Source organism: Mycetomoellerius zeteki, unplaced genomic scaffold, assembly GCF_001594055.1.
Source record: "Mycetomoellerius zeteki isolate Tzet28-1 unplaced genomic scaffold, Tzet1.0 scaffold184, whole genome shotgun sequence".
Classification (NCBI taxonomy): Eukaryota; Metazoa; Arthropoda; class Insecta; order Hymenoptera; family Formicidae; genus Mycetomoellerius; species Mycetomoellerius zeteki.
In genome coordinates, this window is record NW_017256797.1 from 151840 (window position 1) to 160061 (window position 8222).

The 8222-nt window shown below is 39.1% G+C and overlaps 2 pseudogenes; one reads left to right on the forward strand and one right to left on the reverse strand.

Annotated features, from left to right (window-relative positions):
- Positions 1 to 1671: 1671 nt before the first annotated feature.
- On the reverse strand, positions 1672 to 3768 carry LOC108721840 (ATP-dependent DNA helicase pif1-like; annotated as a pseudogene).
- Positions 3769 to 6158: 2390 nt separating this feature from the next.
- On the forward strand, positions 6159 to 7807 carry LOC108721841 (uncharacterized; annotated as a pseudogene).
- Positions 7808 to 8222: the final 415 nt, after the last annotated feature.

Below are 8222 nucleotides of genomic sequence, written 5' to 3' on the forward strand. Positions count from 1 at the left end.
TTAGGTGTAATTATTAATAGTTTGTAACAATAAGTCGATCGTATCCAATTAATATCCTTCGCGAGAGATATGACGTTATATTGTAACGAGAGTTTGTTTAGTATCATGTTATAGAGATAGACTTAAATTTTAACCTTAAATCCAATTAAAAATAATATTTGGCTATACTTTTGTAAGATTTAGTGTTAACAATAAAATAGAGTATTTGTAAAATGACGGATTTCAATCTCCATTTATTTTAGACTCGTAAGACCTCGTATCTACTCGCACTGCTCGACAGAGATCGCATGTGGTCCGGTCCCGAGTTACAAGAATTAAGTTTCTTGACTCAAAATTCGGACCGACGTTCGCACTGCTCGTTGGAAACAGGTGTTATAGCGTCCCTTCAGGACGTTGACCCATATTCCAGAGCTATAAAAGGTGCGTTCGACTCGCTCTATCCCCTTCCCGCGGATGCATGCGAGACACAGCGTCTGCTCTAACGTCCTTCCTTGCTCCAACCTTATTACTCCTTCTTTCTCTAAACCTATCCGCACACATGACCGGAGTTCGGACGTAACAAATTATTAGGTTAACTTTTTAATGTAATAAATGATACATATCATTAACATTAACTAGATCGTAAATATACTGAATAAACTAAACTAAAAAAAAGAATGGGCCCGCCCATTCTTGTGAGAACGCAACCATATTTTCTTCGTCTTTCCGATTTTAACACGATCTTTGATATTTATTTCGATAGCAACAGAATAAATTTTTATTACTGTATGAATATACTGAAATAAATGTAAAAGTTATGTCCAAACTTACTTAATCTGCTCCAAGAACAACATGCCCCTTGTGCTCCTCTAGGTCATTTTTTCTTGATAACTTATAAGTCATTAGAGTAACACCATTCTGATTTTTTGCCTGTTTTCAACATACACGTATAGTGACCACGATTCATTTCTTCGCCCTCGTGAAATATAGCGTTATATCATTACTTTGTATTTTCTTTTATTAATCGTGACATTACTCGTCGGTACGGCGTTAATCCGATTGTCGATAATTTTCTTAGCTGCACCGTTTACAAAAGTGTATAAATTGAACTGTATTACTAGGACGGATAAGGTCGATTCGATTACAGTTTTCTTTTTCGGAACGGTTACCCTTACATTCGTTATAATTACCATTTATTGTTTCCCATTTCGAAAATTCTAAATTAATCAAAGTCTGCAGAGTGACACCCTTTTTCCTTTTTAATATCGACCGTATAGATGATATTAACAAACAACTCTTTTCTAGCACAGTTACAGTGTAATTACATTTGACATTTGAGCAAGATGTTACGTACTTCAATTCGAGTTCTGATATATCATTGATGTCGGAATACGTCGATATTAAAGCCGTGAAAAATTCCGAAACATCTTATTGTATTCGTTCTTTGAAGCATTCTTCGACAGATCTTCTAACCGCTAAAATATTGCAACACTTACGCTTAGCATACACGCAGATAGCATCAATGCGTTCGATACTTTATTTTTCAGTATTTGTTGCCTGATACGTACACAATGAAACGCACATTGCAATATTACATTAGTGTAATACGAAACATGATGGTCATTGCGGAGGCCGTATATTTTCCATGTAACTATACTTTCTGGTTCCTCGCAACCATAATTCTGTACATCATCAATGATATGAGGTATGGCCCATCGACAGTCGTGAATTTTCACAGCCTTTTTCTCGGACGAATTGATTTGTGGTAGCTGAGATTTTAACACAGCTCTCAAATCGATTATATTCTACAATGGCTCCCGAGTTTGCTTTAACAGATGCCGGATTGAAATTTATCAAATGTAGGCCTTCCAGTGTACTCACTCGTGACAAACCTACATAAGCTTGACCATCACTGAACACACTCGTTCCTAGATCCATCATTGCATTTTTACATGTAATTCCTTGACTTTTGTGTATTCCATAATTGAGAGACAATGGAAATTGTTTCCGATGTACCACCATATATTTTGTTGAATACTTCGAATTTTATATCTACTTTCGTTATTGTCATTTCTTTGTTATCCGAAATAACTATTTTAATGTAATCAATACGATTTCCATCAACAGAGCGATTAATTGCAACTACATTGCCAATCGTTCCATTGACAAGTTTCAAAGTTACGTTAATGTTTCGTTGAATCATTACTTTAGCGCCAATTTTAATCGCTATTACTCTTTCAATGTCAGCAGTTTCCAAAACTTTGTCATCTTTGTCTTCCAAAATTTTGTGCACTTTTTTTCTCATTGCTGGAGCACAGTCGACATCATCTTCTGCTATTAGTAGAATTTCATCACCGTCAATTCTATCGAGCATTGTGTTCAAAACCTTGCACAAATAACACATGGGTAATAAACATATTGTATCAATCGGTAATTGAGTCATATAAGAGCAAAGTTCATTCAATCTTTCATCACAACTACTTCCTTTGAAATGGATTTTTCTCGACTGAAGAACATTGATGTCCGAATCCGTTACCAAATCTATTCGTATTCTAGAAAGTATATCGTGATATGTGTTGTCGCCTCTTTGTCGCATATTAATCAAGAGTTCGTCGTAATCGAACAATCTCCACAAACCAAATCCACCCATGGTACCCAAATACTTCTGAATCTCTGATCGAGACATTTTAATGAATGGAGATTGTTCTTTTACAGGGGGAAGCTGCAACAAATCTTCAAATAGAAGAATATGTTTTCTGCCAAAGAAACCATCATCTGTATCTGTCGTATCAACGATTTCACATAATCGTATTGATAAACATAAGTGTCAAATTCAAAATCATGGATACCTCATTGATTATAAATAATTCGATAGTCTTTAATTTGTCTCTCAAAGTTTTCAAAACCATGTCTGACAAGTGCGTATATTTTGCCGTAGATTCATGGATGACGGGTAGTTGAAACATTCTATGAATCGTCAAGCCTTCGATATTGAATGCCGCGATATTGAATACCCTTGGGAGCAGATATGGTAGTCGCTTTTTTCAAATGTACATTCTGTCAAGAAAGTACCGGGAATTTTCAATTAAAACAACATTTTCACATAGAATCATCAAAATTTATTGGGTCGCCTTCAAAATAGGCTCCATTTGCTCCAATACATCTATGCCAACGGCACTTCCAATCATCGAAACATTTTTTATAGGCGCTTTCCGGGATGGCCTTTAGCTCTCGCGCCGAATTTTGTTTTATGGCTTCAATCGACTCAAAACGGGTGCCACGAAGCGGTAATTTTAGTTTTGGGAAGAGGAAAAAGTCACAGGGGGCCAAATCCGGCGAATACGGTGGTTGCTGAAGCACGTTCGTTGAGTTTTTGGCGAGAAAGTCGGCGAGAAAGTCGGAAAACTTTAAACAAATTCTTTGCTCAACGTAATCACCCATAGTAAAAAATCGGCACGCACTACTGACATCGACTGACTTAACCAGCTGTTGCAAACACACTGGTTGACAGATCCCGCTCAAACTTGGCATAGTAATTAAGGACAGTGGTACCAACCTAGGAAAAAAAAAATTTTACCTGCCTCATTGCCCCGCCAGATTTAAATCGACAATTCCCGGTACTTTTTTGACAGAATGTATTCTGATTCAATGTTTAATCGTTTCAATAAGAAAACTTTTCCCTGTACCATCCTCGCCACTTACGTACAGTCGCAGAATCTGATTTTTATTTTGTAAAACTTGGCATACTCTATCGAAGATTCTTTTCTGGTCTTCTTTCAATCGCGACATCATTTGCGATAAATCAATCGGGACGTCAATCTTCTAGATCTTTCATCGCGTCGTCAGCTTCTATCTTTGCATCCAGTCCATCGTCATCGGATTTGTCTCTGTCTGCTGTTTTCAGATCATTTTTGCGCTTCTCGATTAATTCAGCAACGTTCTCAAAAGCTTTCTGTATTTCTTCGAGCCTTTCGTGATATTTCATTGCCTTCGTCAAAGCAGACGCTGAATTCTTAAAGGCATCCGTGTAAATCTCATATGCACCTTTGAGTTCACTCAAATCTCTCCATAGTTTAAACAGAAGAAGCAGCAGCGAGTAAAAGTATTTTTCGGGTTCAGTTTTTACATTAAATCGATAATGGTTAATCAAATAACACTTTTTTTGTTTTTTTAGAAATAAACCTAATAGATGTAATATGGGGATTCTAACTCATGGGGCTAGAGGGGAATGCAGGGCGCGGGGGGTACTCGTAGGTGCGGGGATACCATAGGCACGGGGAGGGGGATGACGTCGCTAGACGAGCGGGAACGGGGCGCGGGAAAGGTCTCAGGGTCGCCAGTATCGCTATTTACCTAGGACCCCAATCATCACTGTTTATAAAAAAATAGGACCCTGATTGATGGGTCATAAATGTATCGTTTTACGATGCATTCGGTATTTTTCACCGCCGCTGACCGTCAGCCCCGTACTCACCCCAAAAACAAAATGCATTAGGGTATTATGCGGTAACGCGGACAAAGAAGACCAAGAAGCGCTGATATTTTTTTAGGTGGATATCGACGATATGTCGCGACGCGTTTAAGACAAGCGCTGACGTTTCGGCTGCTCAATAAAACATAACTCTTCTACAGTAAATGATAGTGATACTCCAGTGTAACAAAGAAGTATGAAATCACACCGTTCTTTGTTTCAAGTCCATGGATGTTTTTCTCGTTGACAACAGGAAGCTGGTAAAACGAATAAGTTTTTTTCATTTTTCAAGATTAACAGTCATAAACTACTAGTCATAGTATATCAAACCTAAGCAAATACTGTCTAGATGTGGAATCGCATGTTCAATTAATAGAAAAGAAAACCAGCGCTTGAAAAAAGGAAATATAAAAACTAACGTAAGAATAATGTGAATCACAACTAGATGGTTTGGAAGGGACGATAAGTTCATCCCCTCTCTCGAAATCAAAATCCTCAGAGATATTGCATCACCAATAAGTTTTTAGGAATTTAAAATTTACAGTGTGGGTGGAGCAAATTTAGAGATAGGTCTCCAATAATAATCTGAGAAACAAAAATTTTCCACCAAAAGCGGAAAATCCTGCCAATCTGAATCTTCAATTTTCCTACTTAACACATCCCATTAAAGAACCAAGAGATTCCAATATAAACCATGACACCGCTCGATCCTTCGCAATTATTTTTCAAAGTAACAGTAACGGAAATAGTATAGTTGATCATCGTGCGAATGTCGAGGACATAGTGTTCGATAATATCAGAAAAAACGCGAATCTGGAACACCTCGAGCATATTATAAACGAGGTTTGACAATATATGGACGGAGTATTGCGACCGCGATAAGATTCCTGTGCTAAAACTGTTTCTTGACAAGTGCGATGAACAATGCTATGAGTGTGAAGAGTGCATCTTCGCCCTTACACATAGCAAGTTGTTAGATCATTATTTCGATCTACATATAAAGCGGTGTTGCAACGCGTGTGAACGATTCATGTGCAAGTGCTCCGTGGAAGAGTGTTACATGATCTAAAGACTGAAAAAAGACATGGAAAACCACGAGCGAGTGGAACGCGAACTGCTGGAGCAGTGCAGCCAGATCGCTAATCTGGAGGAATGTTTCGCGTGGCTGCAACGATGCGACGAGTGCATAGAGCGGCTCGAAGAACTTTGTCGTGCTAAGCGTCCGCACCTCGCCGGGCACAAACAATCCATGGTGGCGAGGATCACGCGACTCGCGGGTGCAAAGACGCAATTGTAGCGACGTTTCGTGCACGTTGGTGGCGAGTACGCGAGCGGCGACGACAGATCTCTCGTCTGGCGAGAGATCGACACCTCGTTCGAGAGTCGTGTTTTGACCGGTGCGGTGATCAACGCGGATTACATCGAGCCGCAACGGTTTTTGGAAGACGAGGGTAGTGTAGTGTTCGAGCGAGTGCGAGACGTCGTAGAAAGAAACGGTAGTGTAAAAGTAAACACTGCGTTCAACGGCGAGTTTGCAACGAACGACAAACGTGCCATTAAGAGCATAAACACTAAGAACATTGAGATATATCGATGCACTGATTTACGCGAGTGGTACGAGCGACACGTCATCGAACCCACGTTGTCATCGCTCGAAGAGTTCCAGGAACGCAACAGCGGGTGGCTGTCACGAATCCTCAACTTGACAGTGAACATGAATAAATTAAATCCCATGCGCGCGGGATGCCACATCGAAATGCCGCGAGAAATAGCGATGAAACGAGCGGTGATCAGTGTGCGTACGACGGACAATACATGCTTCGTGTGGTCAATGGTCGCCGCTCTGCAGAAAGAAATACGGAAAGGGCATCATCATATCCACATTATAATACTGGGGTGCGTTCAGAATGAACATCCGGACAACTTTTTACCCAGAAGTGTTCGATTTGACCGGATGTTTTTTCCAGACGTTTCAGTATGATCGTTCAGAATGGGTTTAGAAGAATGCCCAGACGACATTTTTTCGCCGCACTCGAGACTGCGGCGAATTTTGCCCGACATGCGCAGAAAAGTCTATCTATGCCTACGCAACCTATAAGAACTATATATGATTTGAGGTTATTATTATTAGTAGGAAAAGTTGAATCTTGAGATAGTATATGTCTGAAGTGAAAAGAATAGTTTGAACTTTGTAAGTGATTTTGTATACATTTTTTTATTTACATTATTCATTCTATAACAATATATTATTATTAATGTAAAATATTAATATAAAAAAAGAAGTAGTAAATATATGTATGAATTTTATTAAGAGAGAATTACTCAGTATAGAAGAAACATAATAATTCTATTAATTTATTTTATGTTATTAATTTTCAGTTGAAAAGTATGATGAAGAATTGTATAGTACAAGGTACTATTACATTATATAAAATGTTTTCTTTTAGAGATATCGAGTCTAATGATTCCGAAGAAGAAGAGCTAATTAGTAAAAAATTATATGCTGAGAAATTGTCAAATTCTGAAAAAAAAGTTCCATCTCGAATAAAATATTTTATTGAGCATACAGTATTAAATAGTACTGCAAAGGAATTTCAATCACTATTGAATTTCAATCACTATTCTAGACCCCACATAAATTCGGCCACTTGTGTTACACTTTAAACAATAAAACTGTTCATCCTGTTCGTTCAAAATGAAAACGTCCAAGTGTGTGACGTCACATTACCCATGGACACCCTTGTGTCCGAATAAAAAATTTTCATTCTAAACGCACCCCTGTGCTAAATCTCACGGGTATCGAGTTTCCGATGACATTAAAGGACATTACAAAATTTGAACGTTTGAACGCGGTGTCGATCAACGTGTACGGCATCGAAAATAAACAGGTTCTTCCTCTGCGTCTCACCGACGACAAGAAGAAGAAGCACGTCAACATGCTGTATCTCCAAGATCCATGCAACGATAGCATCGGCCACTTTGCGTGGATAAAAAATCTGTCGCGTCTCGTGAGATCGCAAATTACTGGGAACAAGAATAGGAAATTTTTCTGCGACCGGTAAGTATACATGAAAGAAATTATAATCTTAAAATAACAATAGCAATATTAGTAATAATTTCTACGTTTTTTCTCTTTCAGATGTCTGCATTACTTCGGTTCGATCGAAAAGTTGCAGTTGCACACAGTAGACTGCCAAAAAATAAATGACTGCGCAATCCGACTGCCGAGCAGGGATGACAGATGGCTCGAATTTGGAAACCACTGTTACAAGGAGCGCACCCCGTTCATCGTCTACGCTAGAGTGCGTTCTGCGGAAGACGGAACCCGACAAGGAAAACGCGTCGTATACTTACTAACAGTACGAGATATGTAGTATAGGATATTACGTGCGATGTTCGTACGACAGCTCGCTGTCGATGTATCGGTTCCATCGCGATGAAGACTGTATAGCATGGTTTACGCGCCAACTCGAAGATTTAGCGCATCGCGTAAAAAATATCGTATCCGCTAACGTGACCATAGAAACGTTGTCGAAACAACAATGGGAGTAATGTCCGTGTCACACTACGCATTGGAGACTGAGGATTGCGAATTGAGGATTAGAATTCAGCCAATTAGAACGAAACGGATTAAACTTAAAATTACCCGATTGGTCGAATTCTAATCCTTAATTCTCGCAATCCTCAATCTCCAATGTGTAGTGTGACACGGGCATAACGCGACGTGTTGTCACATTTGCGAAAAACCGTTCGCGCCGGAAGATACGGATCC